Consider the following 27896-nt stretch of genomic DNA (forward strand, 5'->3'; position numbering starts at 1 on the left):
GCTATAGAAATGCAAGTCTTTCTTTTAACTGGAGGAAATCCTCCCCTCTATTAGGAAAATATTCACGAGAATTTGGACCGTTAATAGTTTTATTCCTTTACATGGATACACTGAAAATCCTTTTCACCGAGAAAGTATAACCTTCAGGAATGCTTCTTTGCAAATCTAACCGGACCTAATTAACCTTTAGTGTGCCACAATCACATTCTCACATCTGGGTCTCCTTTTCTCTCTGGACCATTGTTAAATTTGATTTTTTTTTAAAGAAAGCATCAGAGATTGACCTGGTTGGCTCTATGCCAACAATGCCTATCTTCAGTATCTGGGCTTGGGATTGGCTGAAGAAAACCTTGCAGTCAGTACTTAGCCAATCGAAACTCATGACCTTGTTTTAGCAGCTCCAAAATGGCCGACGAAGCTGATCATCGTTTGAATGTTTTCGAGAATAAAAGGTAAAGAAAAGATTTGCGACCTGAAAATTTACTAAACCTGCCAGCCCAGGGAGGCAGTCATTTCCCCCAGGCATGCCAGCAGACTATAGGTGGAAAGGGAAAGGAACATAAGATTGAGAACTGAAAGATAAAAATAGGACTGAGAAAATGGCAAAGAGGTAATGGGAAAAAAAAGGGTGAAGTTTTAATTAATTTTTATCTGCTCATATTCATATTTTATGGTTTATATTGGAGTCATAAATCAGTTTCTAATATTTCATTCGCTTTTAATATTGCTATATAAGTTTTGTTTCAGCTATTTGTGTGCAAGTTTTAAATTTTATAAACTGGTCAGCGTAGGACGATCACGACTTCGCTTAGATCTGCCAGCAGTCTGAAGATTAATCGTGATGTAATTTAAAAAAAAATAGTTCTCCTTGAAATATTTCTTGTTGAAATCCTGAGTCCTTATGACATGTCATCTCATAAACTAGCTTGGAAGGAGTTGCTGAATGCGCCAGTGCGACAGAACTGAAGGGACCAGCGCGGATAAAGTGACAAGCTTGCTAAAACACCCTGGCCTAGAAATTCGGTGGGCTGCGCCACCAGTTAGCGCCTAAAGAGGGCACTCAGTGGCTTTAGCGCCACTGGCCGCGCCTCCCGCGATATTTAGCTGGGGCGCTAATGGCGGCGTTAACCTATTGCGCTGCGCCGCCTCCGATGACGTCATCGGTGTGCGCAGCGCCCCGCTACCGCCCCGATCTCGATGTTTGGCAGCGACCGCCTCTGTAGCGCCGTTCGCAAATGGCGCCCGGTTCACGGGGCCTTCCTGTGGCGGCAGTGGTGCAAATTAAGGTGCGGGGCGGCCGTTTTTTTCGGCGGCCGCCTGCCAGCACCTCTGTCCCCGGCCTCCTGATCGCCCCCCGCGGCATTGCCGGCTGTTTTCCGAGAGCCCGGCACTTCTCCTCGGTGCCGGGCTCTTTTGCCGGCACTCGTGATCTCCGATCGCGCTGGTGCAGGCCCCTCCCCCTTAAGAATGGGAGGAAGGCCTGCAGTACCGCAGCGCGCCGTGCCGCAGCGTGTGGCGCTGCGGCACGTTGTGCTGCGATATTCAGTTTCAGCGCCCTAAGAGGGACGCGGAGCGCCTCGAGCCTTGCCCCGTGTCCCTCTTGGGGCGCTCAAGCTGAATTTCTGGCGGTCGCTACTGCTCCAAACGCTGCGCTAAATCCGGCGCCCAGGCGAGCTTGGCGCCCTGTTGGCGGCTCCACCGAATTTCTCCCCCCCTGAGTCAATGGCCTCATCTACCAATGCTAACTTAAATACTCACATGGTCAGGCTATCAGTAACATCCGTTCTTCAGATGATACATTAAACACACATCCTATCTTGCCTGTCTGTTAAGGTGACCGTTATGATGTTTGAGGCAATAAATGCTGGCATGTATTGGCCTGTATTTTCCGATCGGAGGCTTCCTGCGAGCGGAGGGCTCTGATCTGGAAAAAAATCTACTCTCTTTCCTGAGGGGGTCACGAGGTCCGGACACTTCCACTCCTGGGCCTCTCCAACTCGAAATGCGCAGGGCCCACATATCACGGGGGCGCAGGCGGTTCGCAAGCGTCCCTGGGATCACGTGGGCCATGGGGAGCCAATGAGAGAAGGGAATCTCCCTTCATACACTTGACAGGTAGACCCGTCAAATATATGAATGGAGATCACCCCAAAAACACTGTAAAACATTAAATAAATGTAAAAAAAAAAATCACATTTTTAAAATGAGTTGAAATTACAATAAATTAAATATTTTAAACAAAAATTAAATTTTTTGAAAAAATTAATTAAAGTTTATTACAGGGCTAAAAATAAACTTACGTTTTTTAAAAGTATTTTTAAATGATAAATGAGTCACTTTTTTAAAAAACTTTTTTCAAATCTTATGCTGGTAAAAGCAGACCTGGTATTACCAGGCGTAAGATTTCTAAGGGTTTTCTGCGGGCGGAGGTTGTGCAGAAAGCGGAACTCTCCCCCCGCAGAGGCCCTTCTCCAGGGCAGGCGTCCGATCTGTCAGAATTCTTGACAGAACGGAAATGCCGGTTTCAGCGCATGCGCTTGGCATGCCTGAAACCGGCATTTCTGATGTCCCTACGGGTAGGTACACAGCCCGTACACACCCTTAGGGATTGGAATATACGGCTCATTATTTTTATCTCCTAACCCACCCCGCCTCCCATTCCTTCAGCCAATAATCAGGATTCATTATTGGAACAAACCCATTTAAAAGGTCAGTCGGAGTACACAGGAGGAGAGAATAGCTGGCAGAGTGGACCAGTTCGTTGCTCTTTAGCTCTGGGCTCTGGCTGCAAAGAGAGTCCTGAGTAACATGAGACTCAAACTAGTCTGTAGTGGGCATGGGCCCCACAGCACAGTTCACTCAGAAACACTGGTAATGGAAATGGGAAGTTCTCACTGGTGCAGTACAGGGTTCACCTCTGAGGTTAAGTGATTCCTGCGTTGAGAGGGCTGTCCTATGAGGAGAGATTGAGTAGATTGGGCCGATACTCTCTGGAGTTTAGAAGAATGAGAGGTGATCTCATTGAAACATAAGATTCTGAGGGGGATTGACAGGGTAGATGCTGAGAGGTTGTTTCCCCCTGGCTGGAGAGTCTAGAACTAGGGGGCATAGTCTCAGGATATGCAGTCGGCCATTTAAGACTGAGATGAGGAGAAATTCCTTCACTCAGAGGGTTGTGAATCATTGGAATTCTCTGCCCTAGAGGGCTGTGGATGATGAGTCATTGAGTATTCAAGACTTGGATAGATGGATTTTTGGACTCTAGGGGAATCGAGGGATATGGGGATTGGGCGGGAAAGTGGAGTTGAGGTGGAAGATCAGTCATGATCTTATTGAATGGTGGAGCAGGCTCGAGGGGCCATATGGCTGACTCCTGCTCCTAATTCTTATGTTCTTATGTTAAGGCTATGGCATATTATTGGGGCAGCCAGGAGGGAGGGAGCTTTACTGTGCATTTGTCAGTGCTATTCTGACATGGTTGTGCTTCAGGGGAAGTGTAGAAGGAGCTTTACCCTGTATCTAACCCGTGCTGTACCTGCCCTGGGTGTGCTTGATGGGACAGTGTAGAGGGAGCTTTACTCTGTTTCTAACCCGTGCTGTACCTGCCCTGGGAGTGTTTGATGGGATGATGTAGAGGGAGCTTTACTCTGTTTCTAACCCGTGCTGTACCTGCCCTGGGAGTGTTTGATGGGGCAGTGTAGAGAGAGTTTTACTCTGTATCTAACCTATGCTGTACCTGCCCTGGATGTGTTTGATGGGACAATGTAGAGGGAGCTTTCCTCTGTATCTAACCCGTGCTGTACCTGCCCTGGGAGTGTTTGATGGGATAGTGTAGAGGGAGCTTTACTCCTGTATCTAACCCGTGCTGTAAATGCCCTGGGAGTGTTTGATGGGACAGTGCAGAGAGAGCTTTACTCTGTATCTAACCCGTGCTGTACCTGCCCTGGGCATCTTTGATGGGACAGTGTAGAGTGAGCTTTACTCTGTATCAACCCGTGCTGTACCTGCCCTGGGAGTGTTTGATGGGACAGTATAGAGGGAGCTTTACTTTGTATCTAACCCATGCTGTACCTGCCCTGGGAGTGTTTGATGGGACAGTGTAGAGGGAGCTTTACTTTGTATCTAACCCATGCTGTACCTGCCCTGGGAGTGTTTGATGGGACAGTGTAGAGGGAGCTTAACTCTGTATCAACCCGTGCTGTACCTGCCCTGGGAGTGTTTGATGGGACAGTGTAGAGTGAGCTTTACTCTGTATCTAACCCGTGCTGTAAATGCCCTGGGAGTGTTTGATGGGACAGTGTAGAGTGAGCTTTACTCTGTATCAACCCGTGCTGTACCTGCCCTGGGAGTGTTTGATGGGACAGTGTAGAGGGAGCTTTACTTTGTATCTAACCCATGCTGTACCTGCCCTGGGAGTGTTTGATGGGACAGTATAGAGGGAGCTTTACTTTGTATCTAACCCATGCTGTACCTGCCCTGGGAGTGTTTGATGGGACAGTGTAGAGGGAGCTTAACTCTCGGAGCAAAATTAGTAGGGAGCAGAAACAAAGGCCAACAGTAAAGAGGGTTAAAGTGCAGAAAAATATTAAACAGGCAAAGTTGAAGGCACTTTATCTAAATGCACGTAGCATTCGCAACAAGGTGGATGAATTAATGGCACTAATAGAAGTACTGTAAATGGGTATGATGTAATTGCCATTACAGAGACATGGTTGCAGGGTAACCAAAGTTGGGAAGTGAATGTTCCAGGGTACTCAACATTTAGGAAGGACAGACAAATGGAAAAGGAGATGGCGTAGCGCTGTTAATAAGGGATGAGATCGGTACGGTAGAGATAAAAGATCTTGGCTTGGCAGATCGTGATGTAGAACTGGAATCAGTTTGGGTGGAGCTAAGAAACAGCAAAGGGCAGAAAACATTGGTGGGAGTTGTGTATAGGCCACCAAACAGTAATGGTAATATAGAGCACAGTATCAATCAAGAGATTAGAAGTGTATGTAACAAGGGCAATACGGTAATCATGGGGGACTTTAATCTACATATTGATTGGGCAAATCTAATTACCACTAATGGTGTGGAGGACGAATTCTTAGAATGCATGCAAGATGGTTTCCTGGATCAGTATGTGGAGGAACCAACCAGGGAACAGGCTATTCTGGATCTGGTACTGTGTAATGAGAAAGGGCTAATCAATAATCTTGTAGTAAAGGGGCCTTTAGGGACAAGTGACCATAATATGATTGAATTTTACATTAAGTTTGAGAGTGATGTAGTCCAATCTGAAACTAAGGTCTTCAATCTAAACAGAGGAAACTACAAGGGTATGAGGGACAAGTTGGCTATGGTAGATTGGGAGACTACACTAAAAGGTATGAAGTTGGACATACAATGGCTAATATTCAAGGAAATAATGCATAATTTGCAACAAACATATATTGCTCTAGGGCATAAAAACCCAAAAGGAAAAGTGATCCAACCATGGCTAACAAATGAAATTAAAGCTGGTATTAAGTCAAAGGAGGAAGCTTATAAAGTTGCCAGAAAAAGCAGTCAGCCTGAGGATTGGGATCTTTTTAGAAATCAGCAAAGCGGGACCAAGGAATTGATAAAGAAAGGGAAAATGGAATATGAGCACAAACTGGCGAAAAATATAAAAACGGATTGTAAAAGCTTCTGTAGGTATGTGAAAAGGAAAAGACTGGCGAAGGTAAATGTAGGTCCTTTACCGTCAGAGACAGGAGAATTTATAATGGGGAATGAGGAAATGGCAGAGAAATTAAATAAATACTTTGTTTCTGTCTTCACGGAGGAAGACACAAAAAACCTCCCAGAAATACGAGAAAACCAAGGGTGTGACGAGAATGAGGAACTTAAAGAAATTATTATTAGTGAAAAAACAGCACTAGCAAAATCAATGGGACTAAAAATCGATAAATCCCAAGGACTGGATGATCTACATCCTAGGGTTTTTGGCCATTGGAATAGTGGACGCATTGGTTGTCATCTTCTAAAATTCTATAGATTCTGGAACGGTTCCTGCAGATTGGAGAATAGCAAATATAACCCCGCTATTTAAGAAAGGAGGGAGAGAGAAAACGGGGAACTACAGACCTGTTAGCCTTACATCAGTAGTTGGGAAAATGCTGGAATCTATTATAAAGGATGCAATAACTGGGCACTAAGAAACTAATAGTAAGGTTGGGCAGAGTCGACATGGATTTATGAAAGGGAAATCCTGTTTGACAAACCTATTGGAGCTCTTTGAGGATGTAACTAGTGGAGTAGACAAAGGGGAACCGGTAGATGTGGTGTATATGGATTTTCAAAAGGCCTTTGATAAGGTCCCACACAAGAGGTTGGTGAACAAAATTAGGGCACATGGAATTGGGGGTAATATACTAGCATGGATTGAGAATTGGTTAACAGACCGGTCTTTTTCAGGATGGCAGGCTGTGACTAGTGGGGTACCACAAGGATCAGTGCTTGGGCCCCAGCTATTCACAATGTAACATTTCCAAATTTGCTGATGATACAAAGCTAGGTGGCAGTGTCAGTTGCGAAGAGTATGTGAAGAGGTTTCAAGGGGATCTCGATAGGCTCAGTGAGTGGGCGAAAACATGGCAGTTGGAATATAATGTGGATAAATGTGAAGTAATCCACTTTGGTAGAAAAAAACAGAAAGGCAGATTAATTCCTAAAAGGTGAAAGATTGAAGAATGCAAATGTTCAAAGGGACCTGGGTGTCGTTGTACATGAGTCACTGAAAGTGAATGTGCAGGTGCAGCAAGCCATTAGGAAGGTAAATGGTATGCTGGCCTTCATTACAAGAGGATTTGAGTACAGGAGTAAAGAAGTCTTACTCCAATTATATAGGGCCTTGATGAGATCACACCTGGAGTACTGTGTACAATTTTGTTCTCCTTACCTAAGGAAGGATACACTTGCCCATCCCTAATTGCCTTTGAGAAGGTGGTGGTGAGCCTCCTTCTTGAACCGCTGCAGTCCGTGTGGTGAAGGTACTCCCACAGTGCTGTTAGGGAGGGAGTTCCAGGATTTTGACCCAGCGACAATGAAGGATCGGCTGATATACTTCTAAGTCAGGATGGTGTGTGACTTGGAGGGGAACTTGGAGCTGGTGGTGTTCCCATGTGCCTGCTACCCTTGTCCTTCTAGGTGGAAGAGGTCACGGGTTTGGGAGGTGCTGCCGAAGAAGCCTTGGCGAGTTGCTGCAGTGCATCTTGTAGACGGTACACACTGCAGCCATGGTACGCTGGTGGTGGAGGGAGTGAATGTTTAAGGTGGTGGATGGGGTGCCAATCAAGCGGGCTGCTTTGTCCAGGATGGTGTCGAGCTTCTTGAGTGTTGTTGGAGCTGCACTCATCCAGGCAAGTGGAGAGTATTCCATCACACTCCTTACTTGTGCCTTACAGATGGTAGAAATGCTTTGGGGAGTCAGGAGGTGAGACACTCGCCGCAGAATACCTAGCCTCTGACCTGCTCTTGTTGCCAAAGTATTTATGTGGCTGGTCTAGTTAATTTTCTGGTCAACGGTGACCCCCAGGATGTTGATGGTGGGGAATTCGTAGATGGTAATACCATCTCCGAATGTCAAGGGGCAGTGGTTAGACTCTCGTTTGTTGGAGATAATCATTGCCTGGCACTTGTGTGGTGCAAATGTTACCTGCCACTTATCAGCCCAAGCCTGAACGTCATCGAGGTCTTGTTGAGCCGCCTTCTTGAACTGCTGCAGTCCGTGTGGTGAAGATACTCCCACAGTGCTGTTAGGGAGGGAGTGCCAGGATTTTGACCCAGCAACGATGAACTAAAGGCGATATATTTCCAAGTCAGGATGGTGTGTGACTTGGAGGGGACCTTGGAGGTGACGGTGTTTCCATGCGCCTGCTGCCCTTGTCCTTCTAGGTGGAAGAGGTCGCGGGTTTGGGAGGCCTGGTGCTCATGGAGCTGTAGGTCAGGACTGTAGTGTATGTACCCGTCTACCTTTAAGGAAACTATTGTATGTAACCGTTCACCTTTAAGAGAACTACTTTAGGTGTGGCACTACTTGTTTGGCTTCTGTATACTGTAATACCGACAGTGACCACACCAGTATATACGTGTTGTGGCAGGATTGCTGGGGCAGATTCGCCCTGACCTTCGAATAGTAAAGACCTGTTTGTTTATTATTCCTGAAGTCTGTGTCGTTATTAACTGTACAACCCACAGACTTTACAGTGGCGACGAGTCCGATCGTACCCTGCGGCAAGACTACCAAAGCAACTAAGGAGCGTCGAAGAGAGGCAACCGCCCTCGTCGTTATGCTGGGAGAAAACGCGAGGCTGCAGCAATAGAAAGGAAGAAGACTTAGCAACAAAAGCTTCCATCAGCAACAGGCACTGACTACCCTTCTACCACGGTGCGGAGTGAGCCGATCAGCAGGAAACAAGGCGGCCGCGGAGACTGTGAGTAGGGGAAAGTGTAACGAAATCCGGAGGATAAGGGCTGTGCACTCGACCACGGTCGAGGGGGAGCAGAGCTGGTCAGGAAGTCGGGTCCAACGGCGTCGTGAGATAGCCGGACCACGATCGACGGGAAAAGCCGGGCAGTGGCCGAAGCCACGAAGCGCTGAGACCGGGAGCAGGCGCGGGAAGTGAGAAACTCAGCCGCAGCCGGGGAGGGAAGCACCGGACTGCATGAGGGCTGGGAGGCGAACGGGAGCCGAGCGTGTGGGAGAGGCAGAGCTGACCAAAGGAGGCTGCGCAAGCGCCAGTCCAGCGGCTGAACTGTTCTCCACCAACGGGGTACCCAGCGCCGGTAGAGCCGAACGTGTGGGAGAGAGACGGAGCCGAGCAAGGGGAGAGGGACTGCGTGAGAGCCAGTCCAGCGGCTGAACTGTTCTCCGCCAACGGGGTACCCAGCGCCGGTAGAGCCGAACGTGTGGGAGAGAGAGACAGAGCCGAGCAAGGGGAGAAAGACTGCGCGAGAGCCAGTCCAGCGGCTGAACTGTTATCCGTGAACGGGGTATACCCAGCGCCGGTAGAGCCGTGCGAGCGGGAGAGAGAGACAGAGCCGAGCAAGGGGAGAGAGACTGCGCGAGAGCCAGTCCAGCGGCTGAACTGTTATCCGTGAACGGGGTGTACCCAGCGCCGGTAGAGCCGTGCGAGCGGGAGAGAAAGACAGAGCCGAGTAAGGGGAGCTGTGCGGAAGCCAGCCAGCGGCTGAACCTGTCCACTGTGGGGAAAGCGTACCCCTTCCACCAGGGAAGAAACGCGGGAAGCCGCCATTAGGCGGAGAAGACGACAGAAGCGGGAAACCGCCATTGAAGTGGGCGGGGAGAGAAGGAAAGAGCGGGAAACCGCCATTTTCGCGGGAAAACCGCCATCTTAACTGCCATTGAAGTGGGCGGAGAGAGAAGGAAAGAGCGGGAAACCGCCATTTTCGCGGGAAAAACCGCCATCTTAGAAATAAACAAATAAATAAGAATACTTAAAGAAATACTTGTGCTGCTCCCAAGGAAAGAAAGATGCCTAAGCGAGGGAATATTAACGATTTTAATTCTGAGATAGAAGACTGGGCCACGTACGTGGAACGCATAGAGATTTATTGTGAAGCCAACAAAATAGAGGAAGACGACAAGGCGATAACATTGCTAAACTCGATGGGGGCAAAAACATACGGGCTCTTGAAGCATCTAATAGCACCAGATAAACCGACGGATCAGACTTTCGAAGAGATTGTGGCTGTGCTGAAGGACCACTTGAACCCCACACCGTTGATGCTGGCTGAACGTTTCAAATTCTATGCAAGAACGCAGAGGAAAGACGAAAGTAACGCGGAATACTTGGTCGAACTGCGTAGGCTGGCGAAATACTGCCAGTTCGGAGGGAATCTGACAGAGGCACTGCGAGACAAGTTCGTATGTGGATTGTCCAAAGAAGGGACGCAAAAGTGACTACTGGAAGAGAACGACCTCACACTAGACAGGGCTGTTCTTATAGCTGCATCGCACGAAGCCGCAGCGAAAGGAACGGCAGAAATGCAGCTGAAGGCGGCGGCACTCGGGGTGGACCAAATTACCTCGAATACAACAAAATGCTATCGTTGTGGGAAGACAACGCACGACCAGAATCAATGCTGGTTTAAGAACCAAGAATGTAGGAAATGTGGCAAACTGGGTCACATCGCAAAGGTATGCCGGTCAGGGAAGAAGACCAACAACCAAAGGAAGCCACCACAAGAAAAGTACAGCAAGGTACACAAGGTGGCTGAGAAGAGTTCAGACGACCAGAATTCAGACTCAGACCCAAACAACCAGGAGCTGGGTAGTCTGAGAATTCACAATGTGGGGAGGGAAGCTGATCGACAAACTATCTGGGTCATGCTAAGAATAGCTGGAGTCCAAGTAAGAATGGAGTTGGACACTGGATCAGCTCTATCAGTCATCAATCGAAGGGACTACCACCGGCTATTCTCTCACATACCCTTAAGGAATACCAAGTTCGTATTACAGACATACACGGGGCATAAAGTATACCCCATGGGGAAGATAAGAGTCAAGGTGAGAGAGAGGGGTAAAGAACACCCAAGAATGAACTTGTACGTACTACCTGAGGGAGGACCACCACTTCTAGGACGGGAGTGGATTAAGAAAATAGACATGGAATGGCACTATCTAAAAGCCATCACGAGTGAGGACTCGGTACGAGCAATCAGCTCAGATTCTGGAACGGATGACGATAAGACTAACTCAAATATGGAAGACAAGGCTGAAATGGACTTGCCGACTATGGTGGAGAAAACGAAGACAGGCATAAAGGCTTATGCTACCGAGAAGGATAAAGCTTCAGAGCAGAACTCCAGGTTGACAGAGAATTCTGAGCCTGTCCAAGTTAAGGACTTATCCACGACGGAAGAACACAGAGCCCGGACTCAAACGTATCGCAAAATACAACAACAATTAGAACAGTTGAGTTACTGTCTCGTACAAGAGATGAAAACAATGGAACAATTCTGGGACACCGAATGGGAGAACCTGGAAAGACAACAGAGGCAGCTAGCTCAAGCTGAGAGCGACCATAGGGCCATCATGGCTAAGTATCGATCACATCTCCCTGATGCTGTTCAAGAGTTAGAATATTTGCAGAACGAAACAAATGAAGAGGAATCTTCAGGCAGCCAGGATTTTATCCCAGTTCCTCTCTACGACTCCTTACAAGCAGAGTGTAAGAAGTTGAAAGAACAGTATGAACAGGCCCAGGCTACAATTCTGGAGGGGTTAACTCGGCAACCTCCGAAAAGCTAGTTTTAGTGAAAGCATATGAGCAACTAAAGGTTGAACATGAGCAAGAAGTCCAAAGGATGCAGGAAATGTTTGAGGAGCTCCAGGCCAAGACAGACTCATCGGTAGAGATTCCATCCATCGATGAAAAATTGGAGGTGGAAGACATGGCAGAACATGGAATCCAAGAGGTTCAAGAACTCATAAAAGTACTGAAGGAAACCCAAGACAAATATGAGGCGGAAATGACCAGGGTTCAACAACTTGAAGAACATAGTCAACTGGGAATCCGGGCAGTGGAAGGAAAGGCAACTGGAAGAGAAACAGAGACTGGAAGAATGGCCCCTGAACTGGAGCTAGAGAGCATCAAGGCGCAACTTCTTCGAGCGCTTAAAACCCAAGCACCAGAGGGAAAGGGGGATGAAATAGAGAAGAAGCTGATCCACAGTGTCCCCGGGGAAGAGTTAACGACCAGCCAACTCCTTCACAGGCGGAGTGACAAGACTCCACAAGGGGAACACGAGCTTCAGGCTTCAAAGGGAAGGAATTCGGAGCTTCCAAAAGGGATGGAGATAGCTGAGGTGGCAACACAGCTTTTACAAGGATGCCAAAAGGACGCTGAATTACGTCAAATTGAACAGAAGAATGGGGAAACAGCTACTCCAGTAGAAGGAGTAAATAGCCGGATAACGCAATCCCCGATGGAAGGGAAGGTATTGAACTCACAAATGAGGACAGTAGTGAAGGAATGGCAGACAACCCAGGAAGAGCATGATGAATATGAATGTATGAGGAAGTCTTTTCAAGAAAGATGTCTAGGGAAGGAACCACAGTCGGCTAACGTCCAGATGGGTAAGGAGGAAGTAGAAGGCCCTCTCGCTGGCCTAACTCAGGACGACCCCGAATATTACCATGACCTGTTGACTGACACTGAATATTACGAGGATCTGGTCTGCCCAGTTTGTGAGGAAAACTCCCAAAGTGCTGAAATCAGGATGAAACACTTAAGGTCTAAGGAACATAGAGAGTTGGTGGCGCTACAGCTGGCAGCCGAGAAAGGAGCCCCGAGAGTCTCAAAAAGGCAGAAAAGAAAAAGAAGAGGCAGAAGACAATAACTATCTAAAATATTATCACTTCTACCAGCTCAGGAGGGGACCTACGAAAAGAGCTAAATTAGTTGAAAAGTGGGAAATTATCAAGACAGCCAGTTGGTTATAAAAGTCGGCACTGCCGGTTCAACAGGACGAAAGTTCAAGCTGTTACGTCAAGGAAAAGGCTATGGAGGAGTCACATTATCCATGTGAACCGGCTACACCAAAGAGATGTTGTTCGGACCAAATCAAGATCGGAGACTGAATCTGTGAACTGTTCCCGCAGAGACTGACTTTGTGAACTGTTTCCCACCGAGATTATATCTGTAAAGTGTTTTATATGAAGTTGAAGATATGTATGTTAATGGGACTCTGTAAGTAATAAGCTAAAAAGGGAGGATTGTAGTGTATGTACCCGTCTACCTTTAAGGAAACTATTGTATGTAACCGTTCACCTTTAAGAGAACTACTTTAGGTGTGGCACTACTTGTTTGGCTTCTGTATACTGTAATACCGACAGTGACCACACCAGTATATAAGTGTTGTGGCAGGATTGCTGGGGCAGATTCGCCCTGACCTTCGAATAGTAAAGACCTGTTTGTTTGTTACTCCTGAAGTCTGTGTCGTTATTAACAGTACAACCCACAGACTTTACAAGGACAGCAGTGGGGGGAAACTGGAATAAGAAAAATGAACCTTGGAGAGTGAACCTTTGCCTTCGTCATTCAATGAAGAGAATTTTCCATTTCATTTTTGAGGGCATGAATCCTGATAGTGTAAACCCAACCTCCTTTATATTACAAGGATATAATACAGACTGGCCATGATATTTACAGGGAGGCGGGGAGGATTCGGGGGGGCTGAAAAGGAGCCAGGGACGAGGAGGTCCCGCCAAACTTAACGGCAGACAAGACCTCATTATCATTTTGTTCTTCCATTTCCCGCCTGGCAGCCGGCCAAGTGGACAATCCGGCTGGGAGGGAAAACCAACGGCCCCAGCAACAGGCGGGGGGCGGGGCGGGGTGGGGTGGAATTCGGCGATCGCAGCAAGGGGTCAGAGAGGTCATCGGGGGAGGTCGGCGATTGGTAGGGTGAACCGAGAGGCCGTGATTGGCAGTGGGATGGCCGAAGGCGTCCTTGAGGGACCGGGGGGGAGGGGTGAGAGGTGTGGGGGACGGTGATGGGAAGCACTCCTGCTCCTCCTGGCCCACAAGAAGTGCTGGAAAAGGCACGTACCTTCTGGAGCCGGCCTCTCCCGCTTCCCTTTCACTGCCGGGTTTCCCGAGTCCCGGGAAACCCGGGCGGCAGCCGTTGGTTTTAAACCGGGCTCCCAATTGCACTGTAGGAGCCCGCTTAAACACGTTAATGAGGTGTCCCACCTCTCGTCGGCGGGACACTGGGACTCCACGAAACCCGCTGCCGTAAGAACAGCGGCGAGTGCGTGCGTGGCAGGTTAGTGTCACGTTTTGCACATTTGATGGTTTTAAACCCCTCTCCAACCCCTCCCGCCCTTGGAGGTGGGTTAACATCGAGGCCATTGTGTCAGTTTGCTTCAGTTGAAGGCACTGCCACCTCTGTGCCAGGAGGCCGCAGAGCTCAAGACCCGCTCTAGGACCTGAGTGCACAATCTAGGCCGCCACTCTGGCTCTTCAGCGAAGAGGTGCAGCAATGTTAGAGTAGCGGTTTTTCGAGCGAGACACTGAACCGAGGCCTTGTCTGCCCGACTCAGTGGAGGAGTTACTGACCCAGCAGCGTGATGTAGCTGAACAGACAGGCCTGCTGGCCGAGATCCCCACAAGAGAGAGATTCAGTCACCTCGAAGTAAAATGGAAATGACAGGCTCACTAAAGCCCCCTGCGGATTATCGCATCTGCAGATGTTAGGCACTCACGCTGTCAGGATCTGTAATGTTCTTTGGATGAGATGTTAAGCTAAGATCCCATCTGCCTGTTCAGGCACTATTTCAAGGAGTCTGCTCAGGCTCCTGACCGACAACCATTCCTCAGCCCAATCCCACCAAATTGGTTATTTAAGGGCAAGAATTCTACAAATTAATTTTGATTATTCTACCAATAGGTGGAAAGTCAAGGGGGTAAAAATTGGGTAGCACCCCCTTTGGAGACCATCCGGCACCCCTCGGGTGGGGGGGGCTTCACGGGGGCCGGGGACAGCAACGGGGGCAGGTGCTGGCAGGCGGCCAGCAACAAAAATGGCCGCCCGTCACCTCCCCTTTAAGTAGCGCCACCCCGGCCGCAGGTAGGCCCCACCCCCGATCCCGTCGGACATAGCGTCCGGCGGTAAGTCGGGGAGGGGGCGCCACCCAATATTACAGCCAGGGCACGAGCAGGGCGCAGGAGGCGTTAGCGGCACCACGCCCAGGCGCTAGTTGATTTGCGCCCCGTTCGCGCCCTAAGAAGGCAATAACAGGAGGCGCAAATTAACCAAATTTAGCCCCCAAGGGCTGCTATGTGGAATATCACAATTTGCGCCCTTGGTGTACGCTGGGAACTTTCACCCCTTATTTCACAGTGAGATGATCTACAAAATGGCTGCCATGTTTTTCTCTATAACAGTCACTACATTTAAGAAATAAGAACAGAAAGTGCTGCAGATAATCAGCAGGTCAGGCAGCATCTGTGAAGAGAAAAACAGAGTTAACATTTCAGGTCGAGACCGTTCGACATTTAAGATGTTGGAGAACATTTTCTGGGAACAGTAGCTTAGTGATTATTTTACTGGAGTAATAATTCAGAGAACTGGGCTAACAATTCGGAGCTATAAGTTCAAATTCCACCATGGCAGCTGGGAAATTTAAATTCAATTCAATAAATCTGGAATAAAAAGCTAGTATCGGTAATGGTGACCACGGATTGTGGTAAAAACCCCATCTGGTTCATTAATGTTCTTTTTAGGGAAGGAAATCTGCCGCCCTTACCCGGTCTGGCCTATAGGTGACTCCAGACCCACAGCAATGCGGTTGACTCTTAACCACCCTCTGAAATGGCCGAGCGAGTCACTCAGTTGTATTCAAGAAGGCGGCTCACCACCACCTTCTCGAAGGGCAATTAGGGATGGGCAATAAATGCTGGCCCTGCTGGCAACGCCCACATCTCGTGAATGAATTTTAAAAAATTACAGATCAGTCATGATCTCATTGAATGGCGGAAGAGGCTCAAGGAGCTGAATGGCCTCCTCCTGTTCCTATCATGGTTGATTAAAGCGTGGTGCCAATAACGCCAAGGTCACGGGTTCAATCCTCGTACAGGGCATCAGAAGTTTGCTTCCTTATACACTCAAAGGACCAAGAGCGGGATTAGGCAGGATGGCTCTTTTTCGGCTGGCACAGATACGATGGGTCAAATGGCCTCCTTCTGTACTGTAAACTTCTATGATTCTATGAAATGAGAACAGGGCTCAAACATCATGTACATTAGGAGCCCTCTTCATAATGTGGCTGGAGATTCTGAACTGCGCTCGCGACATTAGGCGCCCATTTCCAATCTAACCATCCGTTTTTTTCGTGCCCGCTTTGAATGGTCAATACTTCAGTGGGGCACTATTGGGGCAGCTAGCATTCCTTCACTAGCTGTTGGCATTTTGACCCCTGACCTCCATGGTGCCCCCAGTGGGTCAGTACAAAGCGCTAACAATGCCACTTACCGAGTTGACCTTGTATTATCGGAGCAGAAGCCCCTGAACGGCTGTGGTCCTGACAGTGCGGCAGTGGGCCTGTTTTATCCAGCCCACCATCCCCCCCCCACCCCCTTCCTTACTTGAATGATGGTCGAGTCCATCCACGAGGTCGTTCTTTTCAATTAACCCTTTCTCTACTGCTCTTGGCTTTCATTTCCCTCTCACACTAACGCACATGAAATCCGAACACCCGATCTAGCCTTTCAGATAATATTGCAAAATCAACATAAAATGCAAAGTTTCACCTGTCAACTTACCAATGCCAGCATTTGTAGCTGCACAGAGTTTATTCGAGAGCAATTGTATAGAAGAGGAAGTTCTCAGACTCTTTCCTTCTGACCTGACAGTTGTTTACATAAGAATATAAGAAATAGGAGCAGGAGTCGGCCATTCGGCCCCTCGAGCCTGCTCCGCCATTGAATAAGATCATGGTTGATCATCGACCTCAACTCCACTTTCCTGCCCGATCTCCTTATCCCTTGATTCCTCTGGAGTCCATAAATCTATCGATCTCAGCCTTGAATATACTCAACGACTGAGCAACCACAGCACTTTGGGGCAGAGAATTTCAAAGATTCACAACCCTCTGAGTGAAGAAATTCCACCTCATCTCAGTCTTAAAAAGCCGGCCCCTTATCCTGAGACTATGCCCCCTAGTTCTAGACTCTCCAACCAGGGGGAAACAGCCTATCAGCATCTACCCTGTCAATCCCCCTCAGAACCTTGTATGTTTCAATGAGATCACCTCTCATTCTTCTAAACTCCAGAGAGTATAGGCCCATTCTACACAATCTCTCATCATAGGACAGCCCGCTCATCCCAGGGTTCAATCTAGTGAACCTTCGTTGCACCTCCTCTAAGGCAAGTATATCCTTCCCATTCAGCTACTTTGTTGAATTAAAATGGCTGCAACCTTTAGTCAGCTCGTAGACCATTGTCATTTGTTACTGCCTGGCCTGTAGCAACAAATGCTACATCCTCAAAGGCCTTCCCCAGGTGACTTGAATCAGACAGGGAGAAATGGAAACACACGGAGAAACAAAGCCAATGACCCATTGAGTAAAAGGACCACTTAGTGCAGTAGTGAGCTACATAGGCCAGTTTCATCTCTGATCTGTGCTCAGCCTAGTCCAATGAGGTATGGTTGGCCTCAACATTCCTACTTTTGTTTACCAATCCCAAAGCTGATATTCACCGACACTCAGACATAAAGAAAGAAATTGCACCTCTCCTCTCTTCTTCTTAGGCAGTCCCTCGGAAACGAGCATGACTTGCTTCCACACTAAAAACGAGTTCTCAGGTGACTGATGAGTCCAATGCGGGACCTATAGTCTCTGTCACTGGTGGGGCAGACGGTGGTTGAAGGGGCGGGTGGGTGGGGTGCTTGGGTTGACGTGCGCTCCTTGCGCTGCCTGCGCTTGGCTTCCGCTTACTCCCGGCGAAGAGGCTCGCGGTGGTTGGCGCCTTCCCGGATGCTTCTCCTCCACTTTGTGCGGTCTTGGGCCAGGGATTCCCAGGTGTCGGTGGGGATGTTGCACTTTTTCAAGGAGGCTTTGAGGGTGTCCTTGAAGCATTTCCTCTGCCCACCTGGTGCTCTCTTGCCGTGTCGGAGCTCCGAGTAGAGCGCTTGTTTTGGGAGCCTCGTATCGGGCATGCGGACAATGTGACCCGTCCATCGGAGCTGATCGAGCATGGTCAAAGCTTTGATGCTGGAGATGTTGGCCTGAGCGAGAACATTGACGTTGGTGCGCCTATCCTGCCATTGGATTTGCAGGATCTTGCAGGAGGCAGCGTTGATGGTACCTCTCCAGTGCTTTGAGGTGCCTGCTGTACATGGTCCATGTCTCTGAAGCATACAGGAGGGCGGGTATCACTGCTGCTCTGTAGACCATGAGCTTGGTGCTGGATTTGAGGTCCTGGTCTTCAAACACTCTCTTCCTCAGGCGACCGACGGCTGCACTGGCACAGTGCCAGTTGCATTTCTACAGCGTCTTTCACAACCTCAGCACGTCCCAAAGCACTTTACAGCCAATGAAGTACTTTTGGAGTGTTGTCACTGTTGCACTGTAGGAAACATGACAGCTAATTCTCACAAACAGCAATGTGATAATCTGTTTTTAGTGATGTTGATTGAGGGATAAATATTGGCCAGGACACCGGGGAGAACTCCCCCTGCTCTTCTTTGAAATAGTGCCACAGGATCTATTACTTCCACCTGCGAGGGCAGTTTAACATTTCATCCGAAAGACAACACCTTCTGACAGCGCAGCGCTCCCTCAGCATCGCATCGGGAGTGTCAGCCTAGATTCTGTGCTCAGCTCTCTGGAGTGGGACTTGAGCCCACAACCCTTTTGATTCAGAGGCAAAGAGCAGAGGGCTGGCCCACTGAGCCACAGCTGACTTGGACAAAGTAGCCCGGAGACGGTCCAGTTCCTCAATCCAAGTAAGGACAGGCGAGGGAGCAAACTGGATGAGAAAATTAAACCTTCCCATCAACGAACGCGAGCGCACCAGCAGGGGAAATGCACCTCAGTTTAGACGACAGTTTTTTACTTACTGGCAACATACGACCATACGAATTAGGAGCAGGAGTCTGCCACTCGGCCCCTCGAGCCTGCTCCGCCATTCAATGAGATCATGGCTGATCTGATTACTCCACATTCCCGCCTACCCCCGATAAACTTTCACCCCCCCCCTTGCTTATCAAGAATCTATCTACCTCTGCCTGAAAAATATTCAAAGACTCTGCTTCCACCGCCCTCTGAGGAAGAGAGTTCCAAAAACTCACGACCCTCTGTGAGAAAAAATTTCTCCTCATCTCTGTCTTAAATGGGCGACCCCTTATTTTTTAAACAGTGAACCCCCCCAGCAAAAGAGTTAAAAAGTGCCTCCCTGGTGATTCTAAAGAGAAATGAGCGGCTCTGTCAGTGACCGGCAGTGCTTAACTCATGAATGTAAAAAGCAATAAAATGGAGGAACAACAGTGTGACGGAATAAGCGATGAGAGACATTAATGTCCCAATACAGAAACTCCACGGCGTAGAATTCCTTTAAATTCACACATCTTGTCTCTGTCAGCAGCCAGCGAGCAACAGAGTAAAGCAAATGGCAGATGAGAATGGTTAATAAAAATTATACATATGCGGGGGCGGAGGAACTTTCAAAGCTGCTTGGCCAGAAAGAAGAAATCTGAGAGAGAGAGAGAGAGAGAGAGAGCAAGAACAGACGTTCTCTCCTACTCTTGATTTTGAGGCTCCGGCCTCATTTAATTTCAGCAGCCGAGCTGCAGGGCGTCAAGCAGGCATCTTGATGTAGCTCGCCAGATTGAACACTGAAAATCGGCCTAGCACTGCCACTGCGCAGGCTCCGGCCCGACCTAAAATGGCAATCGGGGGGTCCTACTTGCTTCATTGGACCTCGACTTCCATCTTAAGAGGGGGACAATCGCCCCTAAATCAGGCTGGCGCTTTGGAGACCCAGCAGGGAAGGCCCCTTGTAAAATAAAGCCGGCGGAATCAGCGGTGTTGATGGCCGGTGAATGTTATGGCCCCGTTTTGAGGCTCTGAGCACCAGGCGGGAGAACACCAAAACCGACTCCACCGTCTCGGCGCAGCATCTAGCATGTTGGGGCTGGGGAGGGGGTCAGGGGACAGAGACTAGGGGCTGGATTTTACCAGCCCTGAGGAGGCGGGTTTGGAGGCGGCGCTGCTGGCAAAATCAAAAAGAACGGGAGCGGGTCCCAAACCCATTCCCAACCCGCCTCCAAACAATCTTCCCGGGAGCCGGGTCCCCGATTTGCACAGGGACCCGACTCCTAGTGGCGGGAAGAGGATTATAGCCACTTAACTGCCTGTTAACAGGTAATTACCAGGCAGGTAAGAGGCTTTTTCCAATTTTGAGACTTCTACTGCAGGCTTCCCGATGTCGGGGAACCCCGCCAGGGTAAGTGAGGCGCGCTGTGGGTCTGTTGTAATGTTTGTGTATTGATGACAGCTGCAGAAGTGGTGTGAAGGGTCCAATGGGACACTGGTGAGTATCAGAGGTAAGGAAATATTGGGAAAGTCATTTTTAATGTGTTTAGATTTTTCTGTAGGTGACAAGCTTTGAAGTGTTTGTGTGGCCTCACCTCATTGGGAGAAGTGACAGATCACTTCTGTACCCTCACCTGCAGCTGCCATCTGTTTTCTTCTAAGGAGAGAGTCATTGGAGAGCCTGGGTCCAAGGGCTCACCTTTGTACAGTGATTTTCAGTGTTTAAACAGCACCTCAATGCTGTCAAACACCGACAAATCATCTGTCAAAAATAAATGCTGCATGTCCCTTTAAGAAAACTGGCAGATGAAGTGTCATCAACTGATGTCATCTGACACTGGCTTTCCCTTAATTGGCCGGAAAGCCTGCAGGGCGGGGCTTAACAAGGCCAATCAGAGGAAAATAGCGTCTGTGCATCGGACGTTGCTGGGGGCGGGACCAGAACCCGGAAGGCAGCAGTCCGGTCTTGGTGAGTAACATCCAGCCTGAGGCCTCAGGTTCCTCCATGACTGCTACAAATACTGCTCTGTCATTGCAGATGCACTAAGGGTGATTGTTGTTTGCCTACCACCCCGGGGCTTTTTATTGCTCAAACCGTGGCATGCAAATTGAAAGAAAAGTAGGCCCCACTTTAGGCGGCCAGCTCTCCCGCCCGAAACCGGCGGGGACCTAAATACCGCATGGGAATCGGTACCGTGCACTGGTTTCAAGGCCCAGTCAGCATTTTAGTTGGCACCTGTGTTGCCATCGACAGTTGTACAACCCGTCCACAAACCATGGGCAGTGCGAGCCGGGAAGGGGGCCATTTCGAGCGATACTTAAAGGGATCCCTACTCCCCAGTCATTGTCAGGTAAATTGCTGGAAAGTTTAGATGGAGGTTTTTCTGATTTTAGGCTACTTAGAACTTATGCAATTGCTGCCACTGTCGCTATTCCGTTGACAACTGGTCAGGGGCTTCTGGCAACCCGCTTCTGCCATGGTGGTGGTCCGGCTAGGAATTCTACTATGGCTGGAGGAGGGAGGAACAGCAGGAAGGGGCACACAGAGGTTTAGCTGCAGGGCGGAAGGAGGAAAGTTCTCAGGAATACTTTCCCTCCCAGAGTTATTGGACCCAGGACAGCATGCCAGTGACCAAGCACTCCCTTTCTCCTGGTGATCCCTTGAAGGTCTCCAATAAGGCACAGCAGGATTCCTGGAGTTCTCAAATCAGCACTGGATAAAGAGGCAGCACTTCTCCAGGAGGTCAGTGCTAAAGTGGTGGGGCCTCTTACAGCCAACTCCCACAACTAGTCCAGCCTTGCCTGTTGCCATCACCAGGCCTCACTTTCTACTCCCGTGCGGGAACATGGCCTGGCGAGTGCCGTTCCCGCCCGGGGGTGGCAGGAGGCATTTGCATGGCGCTTGCCGACTTCCCAACCAAAATGGCCAGGAAGCTGCCGAGGACCAAAGGGAACGGAACCCGGCGCTAAAGTAAATGGGGAGTGAGGGAATCCTAGAGCAGGGGAGTTCCAAGGCTTCATTGTCGGACCCGGAGGGTCACTCCTGGCATGGCAACAGAGTAGGCAAGGATTATCAGTACATACATGCATAAGAATTAGGAGCAGGAGTAGGCCATAAGGCCCTTCGAGCCTGCTCCGCCATTCAATAAGATCATGGCTGATCATCGACCTCAACTCCACTTTCCCGCCCACTCCCCATATCCCTTGATTCCCTTAGAGTCCAAAAATCTAGCGATCTCAGCCTTGAATAGACTCAACGACTCAGCATCCACAGCCCTCTGGGGTAGAGAATTCCAAAGATTCACAACCCTCTGAGTGAAGAAATTCGTCCTCATCTCAGTCCTCAATGGCCGATCCCTTATCCGGAGACTATGGGCTAGAAATTCCCCTTGAGACCCGTTTGGGGCGCCAAATCAGAAAAGCTAGAAAAGTTAGCACCAGGTGCTAACCTCTTCCGGCCTTTCTAAAATTCCCACTTTTTGCTCCAAGAGGGAAGTGGAGCGACCCGGGGTGCACGGCTCAGCAGCGCCACAAGTGGCCAAGCATGGCGCTGACGCATTGCAGGGGCTCTCCCCTGAATTAAAGAGAAGGGCCCCACGCTGCGAACTCTGCAGTTTTTTTTAACTTACCCGCAGCACCGGGGAGCGGGGGTACTGTGTGATCAGCCCGGTGCTCAAGCAGACTGCCAGGCTCACCAATCGCGGCACGGACCCCGCATCCGGAGCAAAAAAAAATAACATTTTTCAAAAAAGCCGACATTTTTATCAGGGTGGCCGGTCACCTCACCTTTAACTTCCGCCCTGCTAGCAGCCGGCCGCCCTGCTCACGACCCCTGCAGCGGTCGCTGCCATCGCCCGGCGCTCCTGCAGCAGGCGAAGGGGAATTTTTCTGCCGGGGTGCTACCGGGGCGATGCGCCCGGGGATGACATCATGATCTATGGGCGCATGAAATCGGATCGCAACCGGTGGCGCCGCCGCTAACCTCCCGCAGAATATGGCAGGAGGCGCAGCCAGTGCCATGGCTGAACAAAAAGGCTTTTGCGCCCCGTTAGCGACACCCACGGGAGGCGCAAAGGAGGGGAATTTCTCCCCCCAAGTCCCTTAGTTCTAGACTCTCCAGCCAGGTGAAACAGCCTCTCCACATCTACCCTGTCAAGCCCTCTCAGAATCTTATGGGGGTAAAATTGGGTGTTGCCCATTTTGGGGCGCTAATATCGGCCGGGCGCAAGGTTTAGTGCCCGGCACTAATTGTCGCCTCCGACTGCAAAATTCACCCCTGGAGGTGATTTGAGCGGTAAATCAGGCGCTACACACCTCTCTTAAGGCGCAAACGTCAGGGAGCGAGGCATTACCTCAGAACGCTACCGAAGCTCAGGCGATGTCCGTTACCATGGAAGACAGACAGACTGGCGCCGTCCAGTTCTTAAAGGGGAGGGGCCATCTTGCTGGCCAGCCACTCCCTGCTCATTGCAGCCTTGAATCTCGGCCTGGAGAGACCTCGAAAGCAATTGTGTTGGAAGCACTAATGGATAGGCCCAGGGAAAGAGCTCGGCGCTTAGCAACCTCAAAAGTGGTGCTGAGGGCCAAAACTCCTTAGGACAGCGTTAAAACCAAACATTTTGCCGACAAGAAAAGGCAGGAAGCGTCCGCCTTTAAATAGCGCTCCCCCAGCCCCTTCCCGACCTGAAAACATTCCCCTCTACCTGTCGTTGCTAGCGGCAGGTGCTAAAGCAGGGGGCGCGACTCAATATCCGGTCCGGGGCACTACTGGGGCGTAGCACATTTGACTGACGTCATGATCTGCGGGCGCAGGAGATTGTGGCCGTAGTGTTTAGCGCCGCCGCAAAACGACTGGTCAATTTTGTGAGCGCCGCTAAAATCGCCGTGCCCGGGCGCTAAGTTCCTAGTGCCCCCTGGAGTCACTAACGGGAGGTGCCAACCAACCAAATTTTCCCCCTATATGTTTAAATGAGATCACCTCTGATTCTTCTAAAGTCCAGAGAGTATAGATCCATTCTACTCAATCTCTCATCATAGGACAACCCTCTCATCAATCGAGTGAACCTTCATTGCACCGCCTCTAAGGCAAGTTTATCCTTCCTCAGAAAAGGAGACCAAAACTGTGCACAGTACTGGGACTATGGTGGGGAAGGAATAAGAGAGATGTGAATGGGGATCTTACCTTAGCAGCTCTGGTGAGGTCATTGAATTTGTTCTAGCGTCACTGCCAGGAATGCTGCTTCCATTGTCATTGGCAGCCACCTCCCTCCACCACTGCTGCTCTACTTGCCTGGCTCATCACTGAGAAAGCGGACCTCCTTTCCGTTGCTTACCTGCTCAACAATCACCTCCACAGCGCCATCGGAGAACCTGGCTGCAGTCATTCTGTCCACTGAGTTTGCGTGTTCAGCTGCAATGCTCTCCAGACAAAAAGTGCACCGCCCCTTTAAGAGGTGCAGGCTGCCTTTAAATCGCAACAGCCCTGTCGGAATTCCCATCCCTTCAATGGGTGAATCAGAAGCGTGAACAGCGCCTTTTGCCGTCACAGGCCTCGATTTTTAGCCCCTATAAAGGCGGTGATGAGCAAGATCTGCCTGACTGCACCTCATTCTAGTATATCAACAGTGTAATGCAAAAATTATACAGAGAAGCACTTTATAGGGAGAGTAAATGATAGCTGGGCGCATGTTACCGTGAGTAAGACACTCCAAGTGGCCTTTCTTTATGTGCAAGCTGAGGCAGTGAAGAGTGGATCTGTTTCAGTGCTCCAAACACTTGCTGTGTGCACCTAGCAGGAAACTGCACCCTCCCCCAGCCCTCCCAGCCCATGATTTTCCTTCCATTAAACTAAACAGATGCAAAATTATGGGCCGCAAGAGTATTATTTCCTGATATGTGCTCTTGATATGCCCCGAAGCGGAAGACTGCCCTTTGACCTGGCAGTAATGCTGGAAAAATGGCAATGACCGCACCAGAAATGTCAAGATAAGACTCCGCAATCACTCTTACTCTCCGCTCAGCTCTACACCACTCTTGATAGACTAGACACTTGTGGGGAAGAGCAAAACTAGAGGCCGTCAATATAAGATAGTCACCAAGAAATCCAATAGGGAATTTGAGAGAAACTTCTTTACCCAGAGAGTGGGGACAATGTGGAACTCGCTACCACAGGGCGTGGTTGTGGTGAACAGCAGAGATGCATTTAAGGGGAAGCTAGATAAGCATATGAGGGAGAAGAGAATATGCTGATAGAGTTATATGAGGAAGGATTGGAGGAGGCTCGAGTGGAGCATAAACGCCGGCATGGACTGGTTGTGCCGAAAGGCCTGTTTCTGTGCCGTATATTCTAGTAATTCTCTGTAGAAGTCCCACTTCTGACCATTGGGGGCAATCACAGCCCCATAAGCTGCCAGATTGAAGCTCAGTCATTTTACCTGGTTTGCTGTGGCCTTGAACAGCCTCTTAAGCTTAATTGATGTCTTTCGGATGAGATGTTAAACCGAGGCCCCGTCTGCTCTCTCAGGTGGACGTAAAAGATCCCGCGGCACTATTTCGATGAAGAGCAGGGGAGTTCTCCCTGGTGTCCTGGGGCCAATATTTATCCCTCAATCAACATCACTAAAACAGATTATCTGGTCATTATCACATTGCTGTTTGTGGGAGCTTGCTGTGCACAAATTGGCTGGTGTGTTTCCTACATTACATCAGTGACTGCACTTCAAAAAGTACTTCATTGGCTGTAAAGCACTTTGGGATGTCCGGTGGTTGTGAAAGGCGGTGTACAAATGCAAGTCTTTTTCTTTTTAATAATGACTTCTTATAAAATTATATACAGCCCCCTCAATGGCTCGAATGGTGAAGATACTGCCTGTGTTGGAAAGGGAGCATGTTTGGCCATTAGGTGAGGTTTCTACTCATGATTGCATAGCTATAGTTTGCACCCAGGATGGACTAGCTCACCCCACACCCACTATCTACTTTGACAATCCTGCAAACTCCCTGATGGCTCAGCAGACTTCCCCACGAAGCAGCAGAGCCGTACAGATAATCTCATGATTCAAGCCCTGGTCTGGGCTGGGTTAGCTGGTCCCGGCCGGGGTTCCCGATCCGGCCTCAGACTCCCCCTGCATTAGGGAGTGGAAAATTCAGCTCTGTTTCCTGCTGGGACTGCGGGTAAGCAGATGCAGGGTGAAGGCAGGATCCAGCCTAGCTGTGCGGCCAATAGCTCACCAACTCTCAGGGGCTGAGGTTAGTGCAGGGCAAAAGGGTCGATAGGGAATCGGCAGCACGTTTTCATTGAAGTCAACGGAGAGGACAATCGGGCAGGGTGTATGACAGGCTGCCGATTCACTATCGCCTGTTTTACACTATCGCCCGTTTTACACTATCACCCATTTTACACTATCACCCATTTACACACACCCATTTTACACTATCACCCATTTACACTAACACCCATTTTACACTAGCAGCCGTTTACACTATCACCCATTTACACTATCGCCCATTTACACTCACCCATTTTACACTATCACTCATTTGCACTAACACCCATTTTATACTAGCACCCATTTACATTATCGCCCATTTACACTATTGCCCATTTTACACTATCACCCATTTGCATTATGGCCCATTTACACTATCGCCAATTTACATTATCACCCATTTTACACTATCACCCATTTTACACTATCACCCATTTACACTATCGCCCATTTTACACTATCACCCATTTTACACTAGCACCCATTTACGCTAGCACCCATTTACACTATCACCCATTTACACTAATGTCCATTTACACTATCACCCATTTACACTGTCACCCATTTACGCTATCGCCCATTTACACTATCACCCATTTTACATTATCACCCATTTACACTAATGCCCATTTACATTATCACCCATTTACACTATCACCCATTTACACTATCGCCCATTTACACTATCGCCCGTTTACATTATCACCCATTTTACACTATCGTCCATTTACACTATCACCCATTTACACTGTCACCCATTTACGCTATCGCCCATTTACACTATCACCCATTTTACATTATCACCCATTTACACTAATGCCCATTTACATTATCACCCATTTACACTATCACCCATTTACACTATCACCCATTTACACTATCGCCCATTTACATTATCACCCATTTTACACTATCGCCCATTTACACAACACCCATTTACACTGTCACCCATTTACGCTATCGCCCATTTACACTCACCCATTTTACACTATCACCCATTTACACTAATGCCCATTTTACACTAGCACCCATTTACACTATTGCCCATTTACACTATCACCCATTTTACACTCACCCATTTTACACTATCACCCATTTACACTATTGCCCATTTACACTATCACCCATTTTACACTCACCCATTTTACACTATCACCCATTTACACTAACACCCATTTTACACTAGCACCCATTTACACTATTGCCCATTTACACTATCACCCATTTTACACTCACCCATTTTACACTATCACCCATTTACACTATTGCCCATTTACACTATCACCCATTTTACACTCACCCATTTTACACTATCACCCATTTACACTAATGCCCATTTTACACTAGCACCCATTTAAACTATCGCCCATTTACACTATCACCCATTTTACACTCACCCATTTTACACTATCACCCATTTACACTAATGCCAATTTTACTCTAGCACCCATTTATGCTATCGCCCATTTACACTCACCCATTTTACACTATCACCCATTTACACTAATGCCTATGTTACACTAGCACCCATTTACACTATCGCCCATTTACACTATCACCCATTTTACACTATCACCCATTTACACTATCGCCCATTTACACGATTGCCAATTTACACTATCACCCATTTTACACTAGCACCCATTTACACGCTATCGCCCATTTACACTCGCCCATTTACACTCACCCATTTTACACTAATGCCCATTTTACACTAGCACCCATTTACACTATCGCCCATTTACCCTATCACCCATTTTACACTATCGCCCATTTTGCAATATTTCCCATTTACACTACTGTCCAAGATGCATTTCACCGCTCAGTGTCATGGCTCAACCATGAGGAATGACCACTGGAGTGTATATCCAAGTACTTTTTAAACGCGATGAGGGTTTCTGTCTCTACCACACTTTCAGGCAGTGAGTTCCAGACCCCCACCACCCACTGAGTGAAAAACATTTCTCCTCAACTCCTCTCTAATCCTTCCACCAATTACTTTAAATCTGTGCCCCCTGGTTATTGACCTCTCTGCTAA

The 27896-nt window shown here is 48.8% G+C and overlaps 1 long non-coding RNA gene across 1 annotated transcript in view; it reads left to right on the top strand.

Moving 5' to 3' along the window:
• The first annotated feature begins 385 nt into the window (after positions 1-385).
• Positions 386-27896, top strand: part of LOC147099465 (uncharacterized) — a 90285-nt gene continuing 62774 nt past the window's right edge. Inside the window, exon 1 of the long non-coding RNA XR_015073913.1 lies at positions 386-452. This is a non-coding gene — a long non-coding RNA (uncharacterized LOC147099465). The remainder of the gene's footprint in view (positions 453-27896) is intronic.

The sequence above is a fragment of the Somniosus microcephalus genome, chromosome 28 (assembly GCF_052327205.1).
Source record: "Somniosus microcephalus isolate GS21.2 chromosome 28, FLI_Smic_1.0, whole genome shotgun sequence".
Lineage (NCBI taxonomy): Eukaryota > Metazoa > Chordata > Chondrichthyes > Squaliformes > Somniosidae > Somniosus > Somniosus microcephalus.